At 41.6% G+C, this 12787-nt stretch overlaps 1 protein-coding gene and 1 long non-coding RNA gene across 12 annotated transcripts in view; both read right to left on the bottom strand.

Moving 5' to 3' along the window:
• The window catches only part of LOC310900473 (transmembrane protein 263-like), a 195885-nt gene that overhangs the window by 168945 nt on the left and 14153 nt on the right, over positions 1-12787 (bottom strand). The gene's annotated exons all lie outside the window — the stretch shown is intronic.
• The window catches only part of LOC310900475, a 58288-nt gene extending 45501 nt beyond the window's left edge, over positions 1-12787 (bottom strand). For all 5 annotated transcript variants that reach the window (XR_014585147.1, XR_014585148.1, XR_014585149.1 and 2 more), the window contains exon 1: positions 1-12787. This exon is cut by the window's left edge. This is a non-coding gene — a long non-coding RNA (uncharacterized lncRNA).

Here is a 12787-nt window from a genome sequence, read left to right as displayed (position 1 = left end):
CAGTTCCCCCTTTTCCTTGTGATTTGAGAAGATGTCAGACAGCAGAGGGAATTCATGACTCAGGTTTCATACAATTCAGTAACCTTCCCCCCCCCCCCCCCGTTACACACACATCACACACACGTTAAGACTGCAAGACTGAAAAGGAAAATATTTCTTCAGCTAACTCAGTGGCTGATGGTACTCTGCTCCTGTCAATGTGGCAAATGGAGTCTACCACAGGGCACTCATCTGTATTGAGAGAGAAATTACTCCTGCCCATCAGTCACAGAATATAAGAGATACAAAAATCTGTTCCCATGATGAATAAATCAGACTTAAATAAGGTCAGGATGTCTTCAGCGTCTACTGGGAACAAACCTCATTTGAGATTATTACATTCTTGTCAAAGTCTTGGCCAGAGTCAGTTTACCTACTTCTCCTTCCTGCACTTCCTCCCTCCTTTCCCTAAAATCACTCAGCTTTGTACGTATTCACTGCTTTACCTTTTAATACCACATTGTTTTCTGTGACAAAGTGGGGTATCTTGCAACGTTACAATAAAGACGGATTTAAGTTCAAATAGCAAACTTGCTGACAGAAATGGAAAAGTACATGGAGCAACATTTCCTTCTCCCCCTCCCCTTTAAAGAGTGTCAACACCCTAGTTGTCCCATGGGAAATTGATTTCTATATCTGAGGGGCTAGAAGTCTGAAAGGAAAAATCTGACCATCATTTTTGAAAAACAAACTAAATCTGCAGTTAAAAGTTCTTGTGCAATTTGAAGACTACCCTTCCCCATTCATCAGGTATAACTGCCCCAATATATCCCAGGTACTCCACGTAGGGATGAAGATTGTTTTCCTGTCAACTCATTACTCACAGACCTGGTTTCCAGTGTGGCAAAGATATAATTTAGCACAGGTCACCATCTGAGAGCAATAGCTTGTCCAAGACAAACTGAGGGCAGGGGATGGTTGGCTTCTCTGAACTAAAAGCTTTCTCATGATCTCAAATCAAACCAATGACTACTAATGGACTCCTATTAGATCATTCTGAGAGGCTATCAATTTTTCTCCCTCCCAAACTGTCCTCACAGAACCCTTATCTCCATCTGATGTCCTGTGTGGTTGTTTTTTTTTGTGCTGCAGGAAGAAAAAAAGTCAGGTGAAAAAACTGCCTGTACTTTACTCTAAAAACACTTTAGCCAGAAGTTACTGTAAATTCAACGGGTCATCTAAAAGAGCTGCTGCTAAGTCATGAAGATTTGGAATCAACTCTTACTTGTACTGTATTTTATGGGTCTTTACTAATTTCTTTCTGGCTATAATTCATTACAGCAGCATGAAAATGTGCCCACCCTCCATCCCTCTTCCTCCCAGCTGTTCACTCACTGCTGCTCTTTTCCCTTTACCCCAGCCACACTCCATGATCTGCAAGGATACAGCTTCTTTCCATGGAAAAAAAAAAAACACTCTGAACAAAAAGATTAAAATCTCAACCTGCAAACTACCAGGTACTTTTAAATTTTTTTTTTTCCCCTTGCACCTGCCTCAAAGGAAAAGAAAGAGCAGCTAACTGCTTTCAAGAAGGACAAGGCATCTTACGTAAGGCCTGCTTCCCCCCTCCCCAAAATCCTAACAGATTCTCACAAGCAACACACGGGGGTCCCCTGGGGCCACCCACCTCCTGGCTGCACCAGGCGATGTAGATCTGCAATTCCAGACAAGACAACTCGACTGTTTTCACAGGCTTTGCACAGCTGTCTGAAAACAGGTCAGAGGGCACATTTCGCTTTAAGTGGAATTGAAAGTGCCCACTGAATCAGCAGGAGGTTTCCTGCTATGCTGTGAAGCTGGTCTGAAAATACAGCTAAGGGCTGCAAAGATCTCAACAGCTATTGTGCATTGTGCTACAATTTTTACTCCTTTCAATATTTAGCACCCATAAACCTAATCGCCTGTCTGGATAACACCTCCTTTAAAGATATTCTATTGCTGACTGGGAAATTTAGGATGGTTTCCACACCGAGATCCCCATTGAGAGAGGGGGCATCAAAAAAACTTGGAATATAAAGGAGAACGAGAAGGGAATTAGAGGAAAAAGAAGCTTTGCTAAGTCTCCAAGTTTTGTTCCTGAAATTCATTACTCATAAAATAGTAAAGCCCTGACACATTCTTGATGTCACGGAACTTAAACTCACAGAAAAAGCAAGCGTGATGTAAAAAAAGCCACTCTATTACTCTAATCACATCTGTCAGCATCGGCTTAAGCAAGACCTCGGTTGTCTGATCAGTGCCTGTCCCAGCCCTTGGCAGCCCTCTACTGGGCTGCCTGCAGCAACACCACAGCCGCAAAGAAGCGGGGGGAATGGAAAATCCCACTGCTGGAGAGAGCTCCCACCCAGGGGCTCCGCGGAGAGGTGCCAGCAGCTGTTGGAGGATGCGCAGCGCACGCCAGCTGATTCCCGCAGAAAGTTCCGCCTGAGCGCTACAGCTCATTTGCCAGTCACTATTCCCAAGTTGCATCCGGAGTGTTTTACCTGCATGGGACAGTTGAAGAAAACGTTTCTGAAAATGAACAGGGGTGAATGCAGCGCCGAACTCCAGAGCTATAGGCGCCAGAGCCACAGAAAACTCCTCAATGCCCTTTGCAGACAGTTCCCCGAGGGCAGGCTCTTCAGCCTCCTCCTCGGTGTGTTTGGCAGCCTGCTTCCCAGCGTAGATTTAAGTGTTTGTTTTCAATAGCACATGTCAGCATGCTGGGTGGTTAACTTGCAATGTGTCACACAAAACAAGAACAAGCCTCCCAGTTAATCAAATATCAACAAAGTGTCTCATGTCATATTCATGATACCTGGATCAGAGCCAAGAGGAGCGAAGTTTGAAAGGCAAGATCCTGCTGTTTTCCCCACTGTCTTAATTGCTGCTTCTACTAACTTCAGTGTAGCACATGGACATCAAAAGATGACTCCTCTAGGCTATCACAAAAGACATCCTTAGTGATACCTGCCATTGCACCTCTCTCTTCCTCCCTAAAATCTGGGAATGCCAGGAGAGCACAGAGCGGCCCCAAACCCTGTCCTTAGGTTCCTTATAAGCTCACCTGCACACTACAGGCTCTACTCACGTGGACAACACATCCTTCCACCTACAATTGGTGATGACGACAGAGAAGGTAACTCACTCTACGTCCATGCTTCCTCCAGGAAGAAGCAATCCCTGGGTTTGGGCGCACTGCTGCTTTTGGGCTAGGAACTGAGAACATGTGGCTGCGTAGGTGGGCACCACTGGGAGCGTGCCACCAGGGCCAAACGTAGGAACAGCTCTTGCAGTAGCTGTGTGGGAACACGTTAAGCTTCAACCAATGACCAAACTGTGTTTTAATTACAGCTGGGTTCAGTTAATCACAAACTTTAAACGTCTGCAGATTTCACAGGAAACAAGATTTCTTTACATAACGTAAGCAAGATTTTTAGCCAATATCCAGACTGGGTAAATGTGTTTTTCCCACTCTCAGGATAAAGATACAAGATCCATAGAATGGAAGCACTTACCCACTTCCCTGATTAAATAAATCAAATATTTTAAGCAAGAAAAAAAAGAAACAGCCCCCAAGATGCTAGGAATAAAACACTGCAATAACAGTACCATTAACATTCTCAAGCTATAAAATACAGCCCACACTCAACCAAACTTGCAGCTTCAGTTTGCATTTCCCAGAGGCCTACGTTTACCATATCGTAATAACATTTTATTAAATCTTTGGGTTTTGTTCATTAGCTTTTGGAGGGGTGTGAGAGAAGTACATGGTACTTCATACTTCACTTTCCAGTACTGAATACACACAAATGTTTAGCTTAATTAAAGAGGATCACTTCAAACAATTAACTAAAATTATTCCGATTTTGTATTTAAGGAATAAGAACTTTTTACGGAAAAAAATAATAAAAAAATAAAATACTGAACACCTCCCACGTCCTCCTCAAATCTCTGGAAAAGTATGGGGGAAGGAAAAAGAGACAGTAGCAGTTTATATAGGACACAAACAACAATCCAGGACTTCAAAATTCTGCATAGGGTTATTACCTTTACAAAAAAATTTAAGTTCCAGAAAGGTAGAAACAGTAGAAGTCAATGACATTACCAGTTTCTCACAGTTCTACCTTGGATGAATAGGTATTTTGGTAAACGGCACACACATCTACATTATGAACTCATCTCCTGCCTACCTCTTGAAAGCCTCTCATTTGTTCCAAAGATGAGGTCTCTGGTGCTAGAAAATAAAATTTGTTATAGTTCCAAACTATTAACCTTGTCTCTACAGCAAGAAATTTCCAAGACATTCTTCTAAAAACCTCAGATCCTAAGACCCTCTCACAAGTCACAGAAATATCATGACCAAATTTTTGCCATTACCTGCAAATTTGATTTAATATTTTATGAGAAGAAAATGTATGTTATTTCCTTCTGGATAGGATCTGAAAAAAGCAATATTTTTTCATAACATAACCCAAAAATAAAAGTCACCTAAACTTTTTGCAGCAGGTATATCCTACTGAATATTACATATTTTGTGGTAAAACTGAAAAAACTGTATTAGTGGAACAGAGAGGGCATAACAAAGAAGACAGAAGCAAATATGAAATTAAGCATTAGCTAAACTCTTTTTGACTAGGCAACGTGTCAACTGGATAGAAAGGGGACAGGTCCTCCCCAAGTAGTAATTACAATGGCTTGAGAATCCTCCACACTAACAAGGCAAGTGCATTGTGCATTTGTCTTTGCTGTAGCCTGAAAATCAAGACAGAGAATTCACACACACACACACACACTTACTAATGCAACACTGTTCTGCACAGAAACCTAATTCAACCTAATTTTTAAGTAGCTGAGGAAGTGGGGGTTTTTTTGTTGTTGTTTGTTTGTTTTAAGACTATTATCCCAGAGGGCAAGAAGATTGACCAAAAAGCCCTTGGTTTTGCAGTTTGAGTTCATAAACTTGAAAGACACTCTCCTCTTCAGACTAAGATTAGCTTTGGATCACAAAACCATCACTCCAGGAGAGGCCAGACTGGTGCAACTGTGCAATCATACCAGCAGTTAAAGTAGTGGTTTAACTTGTTCACAAACAGCTGAAATCAAGACAGGCAGCCAGGTTGAGACTGCAGATGCTTATGAAATGTTAAGTGAGCATTTCACTCTGTTTTGAGGCAGAATTAACAGCCTCATATACCAACCTTATGATTTAATTGCCTGCTTATAACCCTCTGATAGTTTAGCAGTTCAAGATACCATCGTTGCTAACACACTGATATACTGATTCAATTTAGCTTCTGACCTGGATTTACTGCATTGCTCATTCTTATTTAGTACTTCAGACTGTAGCTATAAGTAAGGGGAGACTCACTTGCATCTTTTTTTAGTCCATTAGGAACAAATAAGAATCACTTTTTCAGCTTTAGAACTGAGAGACTGCGAGCTACAAGTCCAAAAGATTTATTTAAAAACAATTGGCTCGTTTCTGTGTATCTCATCTTGGTCTTCAAAATGAAAAACACATAGTAAAAAACATTCTCCTGCATCCATAACTTTATATGTCTCTAATTATAACAGAAATGGTGACAAATGTCTGCCACTTCAGCTGGGTTGTAAGGTATACTGCTTTCACTCATGTAACAGAATTCTGACACTCCTGCAGTTCAAAACCCTATTACTAGAATAAAACACATTCACTAGTAATTGATAAAAATGCATCTTCTGACAGAGGCTTCTCACTGGCCCTTCACCCTGAAATGTCTACATTTGGATGATGCCAAGGCAAATGGTAAAAACTATTGTTATGCCTATCCTATGCACAAACACCCTCAGGGAAAACCAGATGGTTATTGACTCACTTTGCAACATTATTGTATTAGCAAGATCCACTGATAAGAGGTTTCCCACACTTAAGTTACAAGAATCTTTCTTCTGGAGTCCGCCAGGCACTTGGAGGCTATTTATGCTGCCATTAACAGCATATGCTGTGCACACATACAACACTTAGTGACAGAATGATTTGCAGGGCATGGAGTAGGCTAGAGAAAAGGGATGCTGAGCTGTCAAAGTAACATCTCATTATATCATACAAAGATAGTGGAGAGGAAAGAAAAGGGCAGAGGGAGAAGTGGAATAAAAACAATTTAAATAGCTTTCATGCTGTTTCTAGGAGACCAAGTAATATAGCTGCTGAAGGGAAGATGCACACTGTCAGTAGCAGGTATACGGCAGCAGTAATACAGCAGGACTGGGGCGTGAAAGATAGGAAAAAAGTGGTACACACTGGTTGAGTATTTTTTCCCATTTCAGACTGCTGATTTCCCCCAGAGAACAAAATTAAATAAAGCATGAGGAAGCCACTGAAGAATTTAAACAAAGAATCTCAGCTTTCACTAAAATAATGATAGCAATAAATTAAACAGTAACATAGTATTAGTATTTGGGTACGTGTCAATGTGCTTTACAACTCTACTACAAATATTAAGGTAGACTTTGAGTAGAAGACTGAGCTGACACTCCCGGTCATTTCTTTTTGCAAAGGCAAGAACTGTTTTGGCCAACAGAAGAGTATGGCTGCACAGAATCTGTGCCTTAAGAAGAGACAGATGATATTGAAATGTTGCTCTTCAGCCTCAGGCCATTTACAGAAGTAGCTCAGGAAATGTTTTTACAGATGAGAAGACATGCCAGGTACATAAAGTCCCAGCTACAAAGAACAGACAGCCTCGCTGCTAATGTCTTTCTCTGCTTTTTAAGAAACCTGTCTTTCTATATGAAGTTATCTGACAAGGCCAATCACCTTTTTGTGGATGCAAAAAAGCCTGACAAGATACATATCAAGCAAAGTTTTATATTATTTATACACTGCAATCACAATTTCTGTATTATTTTTCAAGTACCTAAAAGCCTAAAAAGTTACAATTTGTGTTTTTAACCGTCCTCATTTATAAATAAGAACAGCCATTTCTGTTCCATACATAACAAAATACCACAGTTCAAGGAAGACTCAACTACAAGACTAGTGCCACAGAATAAGTCAAAAGTAAGACCAGGAATAGATTATAGTTGTCCCAGTTCCCAGCCTTTTGCTTTAGTTGTAAGACCACAGAACTGCAGAGGCGAATCCAGGCTGAGAATGTTGCCAACTGGCCATCAGACAAAAAAAGCAGATCGTTTAAAGAGCTCCTCTGTAAAAGGATTTCACTGTTGGACTTCAGTAGATAGCACACTGAAGACAGTGATTTGACCTGGGAAAGCAGAGAAGGGCTTAGCAAATAGCACAGCTACAGAGAATTTCTTGAAGAAGATATTAGTCTGGTAGACTGTATATGCACATGCAGTGTAATCCACTACGTACATGTGTACAAGTGCCACAGGCAGCTTTAATGAAGTTCCTTTATAACAGAAAAAAGTAACATTTTTCAGTACAGACCTTAACACTTACTGGAAACTGAATTGCTACAACAGTGCCATTTTCTAAGGTGATATTTTGTGTTTATTTAGCACAAAGTCAGTTTGGAGACAAATACAGGAAACACTACTTGCAATATGAAGATACAGAACATGATAAAGCTCATGTTTGCAGCATTTAAATCATGGTGTGGCACTTACTGAAGTTGGCCCAACAATAACATTTCATCACTGATGGAGACTGTTCTCTGTCAAGAATAATAAAAACTAGTGGGAAAGCACCACCCAGTCATGAAAAAAGTGATCTTCTTATAGCAATACACCGTTTATAGGTTAGACACCTATAGCGTGGATGTAAACTGAATGTCTCACATCTCATGTGAGATGCCTAAACAGGCAGATTCTTCTGCTCACTCACAGCTTCAAAAAATTGATGTGTTCTCATAAGAGAGTGACCCAACATCACCCCAGCATGAAGAGAAACCTAATTAGTTTCAGAAACTTCAAACACATAGTGGTACTGGAATTGAAACACTACTCTATTTGAGTTAGATCTGCACAGATAAAACATCTGGGTAAAATACTTGCATCCAAAGGCAATCCTGAATGAGTGATCCACAAAGCTCCCAGACAGATACCTTGGATCCAAACTGTGGATAAGAAGTCCTAAAGCTTCTCACAGAAGCACGCAATATACTTCTATCCTGCAGAAGACATAAAACAGCAGAAAAAAGCTATATGCCTCCACAGAGACAGATTATAGGGTTCACACAAGATACTATGTACTAAATTGGTGCAAATCATCTGATTTACAGTAACTATCCATGTGTGCTCTCTACCCACAGCAAATGTAAAAATTTGAACTGGGAACACCAGAATTATTTGGAAAGTAAATTCCCCAAGATATGTTATATACTACTTCAGAGCTGCTAAGACCCATTGCTTTTAATAAAGTTTTACTCCATAAGGCCCAATCTGTCTGCAACAAAGAAAAACCATCTCTACTAGGTCCGATGACCACAGAAGAGATAGCACGTCTGGCTCAGCCACAAGACTCATGCTCATTGACAGACTGATCATAGTACGTTGGCTGATAAAATTCTAATGCTTAATACGTAAAGACCATGGAAGAACAATTGGTCTTTAATCTCCCAAGAGGGGATACTGCTGTTAAGCAGTGACACATCTTTTCAACTTGACGGTGCCACTTTGAACTAAGCTTTGGTATACTGGATGCTAGTTAGCAATATAGGGCCAAAAGGAATAGCCATACCACAGAAGGTAAAGGTGCTAAAAGGTGCTAAAGGTGTATTCCTGAAAGGCATAACAGTTGTAGTTTGACAGAGTAAAGCTACTCTTCTCTTAAGAAGAGGTGTAACAGACGATGTACACAAGTACTTCAGAAAGACAGCATAAATACATAGAAATAGCAGATACAAGGTGGAAGACCACAAAAATCACAGAACTGCAGAACAGCTGAGGCTGGCAGGAAGCTGCAGAGGCCTCCTGGTCCAGCTCCCTCTGCAAACAGGGCCACCTGGAGCAGGTTGCCCAGGACCACATCCCAGTGGATTCTGAAGATCTCAAGGAGCGAGACTCCACATGGCAGCCTGTGCCAGGGCTCCATCATCCATGTGGCACAGAAGTGCTCCCCAGCATTCAGACAGAACCTCCTGCACTCCTGTTTGTGCCCACTGCCCCTTGTCCTGGCACTGTGCAACACTGAAAAGAGCCTGGCTCCATCCAGTGGTCCTTCCCTGGACTCAGTATGTCTACAACCAAGAACTGACACAGTTAACAGTGCACTGTATTAAATGGTCAGCAACAGAACTCTGAAACAGCAGATAAAGAAACAGATACAGCATAACAATCACAACAATCAGGCTGGCATTCAACAGCAAACACTTGAGACGTCATTGACTCTACTTAAAAGTAGCTCAGTGTTCAAACATCAGTGAGACAGATCAGTGCACAAAGGCAAAGGTGCTTCATGCAACTTAAAGCAGACTGGCTCCTCTCCAGAGACTGCTGCCCTGCACTGTTTGGTGACAGTAGCCCTGCAGCTCTGCTGTGCACGTCACCTTCTCTGTGAAGCGTTCAGCACGCGGGCCCCAGCAGCGCTCCAAAAGCTAATTGCAACTGCAGCCTTGCACCCACATTTTAATAAAAACAAACAAAAAATGTTAACAAGATTAAAGGGGGAAACGATAAAAATGTGAACTGAATAGATGGATCATAAAATATAAGAGGTAAAAGATATCATTAGGGGATAAACAGCCTTCCTGAGGTTTAAGAGTGGAAAGCTGCCTTTGTAGATTTCCACAAGTCACCAAGCAGCTTAACGGGAAGAAGCTAATAGTTTTAAACACTTTCTCTTGTTCGCTCCTGTCTTTGCACGCAAGAGACACCCGAGGTGCGGTTTTACACAGCCACAGGCCCCCGAAAGGGCCCTTTCCAAGAGCCGGGGCCGGCCGAGCCGCTGGCGGCCGCGGCAGCGCCGAGCGCGCAGCGCCCTCCGGTGCCCGCCGCAGGGAGCGGCCGGGAGCCCGCGCTCGGCCCCTCACGGGGCGCGGGGCCGCGGCGCCGCCAGGCCCGGCCCGGCCCGGCCCCACTTCACCACAGGGCAGGGCACGGCGACTCCTTTCTTACGGGATAGGGAGCCCTTTTTGGCATCCAATATCGCTTAGTGTGATCTTGTATCAGCTGTGGTTTTGACTCGTATATTCTGATTTCATTAAAACAGCTCATTCTGACAGCAGATAAACTAAGTGGATTTCGGTTACGCAGAACTACTAACTTTAATTCTGTCACCTTTTGGGGGATTCCCTGCTTGATTTACTTTTTAAGCCACAGAACATTACCTTGTCTCAAATACTGACAGGCTGCCTGGCATACAGCACCAGAAAGCAAAGTGTGCTACACCGTGCCCTTACACAGGCTTACCCATGAGACTTACGGACACGAGGAACTTGTTAAATTGCCCCTTCAGTTGTAGAAGGCCATATTGCAACACCACTCCAAAACATGACAATCCCCGAAGAACAACCTTTTATTTTATTGCAATATTTACACAGCACAGTGCTTCCAATTCCCCTCCTTTCAGGAGAAGAGTAAATACACTGTGCAAGCTGGAAACCAGAGTTACCGTGATGCAATATGGTGAAATAATGAATTGTGCTAGAAGGACACAGGCTCTGGGGAGCTTTCCATCCCTTATGCACTCATTACCAGAAGGCAAGCCAGCATAGTCTCCAATTCATAGATCCCAAGAAACAAGAGCGCAGCAGGCATGACAACATGGCTTGTTTATTGCAAGACATTTGATTTAACTAGGAAAATGCTATCAGAAGAAACCAGAAAGCAGTAGAAGAACAAGATGATAGCACTTAATGGCATTTCTTATTAAAAGAACTTCAGAGATCCGTTTCTGTCACAGGGTATTTGTAATTCCAGCAACCGTATGAACTTCAGAGTAATTCTGTTTGGTGATGCTGGTAGACAGCAGCTTCTAAGCAACATTCCTGTTACTCAGCTCCACTATAGCTAGCTGTAATTTCAGTGTAAACCTGATGGTTATCTTTCAGGACCAATTCTCCCACCTCCTCTCCCAAGAAGTCTCTCGTTCAAGTCGTGCTCTCAGTATCCCTCCTATTTTGCTAGTCTTGGTATCACTGTCAATCAAAGCAGTAGATGCTGAGCTGAGACTTTAAAGGAACATATCGCTTGCTGCCAAACTAGCTGAACTGTTACAGTTCTTTTTCCCCTCACACTAGTAAAGCAGGCATATCTGGGACACACACTTTTCCCAGACTGCCCAACAAGTCACACAATTGGAATATTAATGCTGAAATTTTTCATCATTATTCAAACCAGTGAGATTGCAGGCAGAAGCAAGCATTTTCAATTGCAAAAACACGTAGTCACATTCAAAAAAACCCTTCAGATTACACAATTCAAAGGCATAGTTCAAAAATCTAAGTCTACTCCTGATAAACTGATGAGACAAGACGATCTCCCGTGTTTTACATTTCAGAATTTGGTCTCTAGGCTCATTTAATAACCAACTCAGACTACTGACCAGAATTCTTACTTCAAAAATGCATTTTCACTACGTGCTTACCTGACATTGCCTAGAAAGAAAGATAATATTCTCTGTATACTCAGGTATATATGTATAGTAACATGTTACAAGTATATCACACACACATATATATATATTAATCATAATGCCTTCTGCATGCATTTCCTTCTGGTTTTATAAAGTTCCAAAGAGAGACCTGCCTTTCACTTACCTCTCTATTTCGCAATTGCCAAAGGATATATGAAATGGCAGAGCAAGAAATTAGAACTTAATGGTAATAACTGTAACAGAACACTCAACAAGAAGGGATGGAGCAGAAAATACCTAAAACTATCTATTTGGTTCACATGCTCTTTAAAAATAGCTGTCAGTATAAATACTATATCAAGAACAGATTCTTCTCTTAAAGGGAAAATATAAAACACATTTATGTTTCCCATTGACATGTCATATTTTAACTGCGAGTTGCTAATAAGAACCTCAGCACACTCTGGGTTGTTTAAGCTGTCCAGAATGATTATGAGTGATTGTGTTTTAAAAGTCACTGAACTGGAAACAAAGCTCTAAACACCAATTGCTACAATGTTAGCAGCTTCCATTCAAAAGAAAGTGACACCTATTTTGTTGCATATATACATATGCAACTCTTACACACTGAGAAAAATCCATTCTCTCTATAAATCCAGAACATGTCACTGCAAACAAGATTTTTTTAATTAAAATTGGCATTTCTGAGCCTCCTACTGACTGACAGCCTCTCACTGCCTCCCCCTGAGATGGCTACACTGCCTTCCAAGAGAGATGGCGGAAAGAAACAAAATCACTAGAATGCCTTTGACAAGGCTCTGCTGGGGACAATATTAATAGCAAGAAGCTGCACTGTGAGGTAAGGAGAAAAAATAGGTGACTACTAGGAAGTCTTCCCTAATGATCACTCAAAACATCACAAACAACACAATACAGGAGGCCTTTTATTCCTAAACTTACAGGCAGGATGATCAGGGAGGACAATTTTAATCAGAAACCATATTGTTAAAAGAGAATGCAGAACAATGTCTGCAGTACAGCAGGCGTGACCTTCTTTGAATGCAAAAGTAGTGTTGGAGGCTGGCTAGACCTCTGGTTGGGAGGCTGGCTCTACTCTCAGGAAAGCCTTATCCCTCTCAAGAAAAAAAAAAGCAAAGGTAAGCTCAAAGTCAAATCAAGCAAGAAAGACTACTTCCTTGGCCTGAACACTTTCCTCAATTTAATGCAATGAGTTTATACCAACTGCCATCA

The sequence above is a fragment of the Anser anser genome, assembly GCF_964211835.1.
Source record: "Anser anser genome assembly, chromosome: 5".
NCBI classification, from domain to species: Eukaryota; Metazoa; Chordata; class Aves; order Anseriformes; family Anatidae; genus Anser; species Anser anser.
The sequence above is the reverse complement of the archived record's forward strand: the minus strand, read 5'-3'. Positions and strand labels throughout refer to the sequence as shown.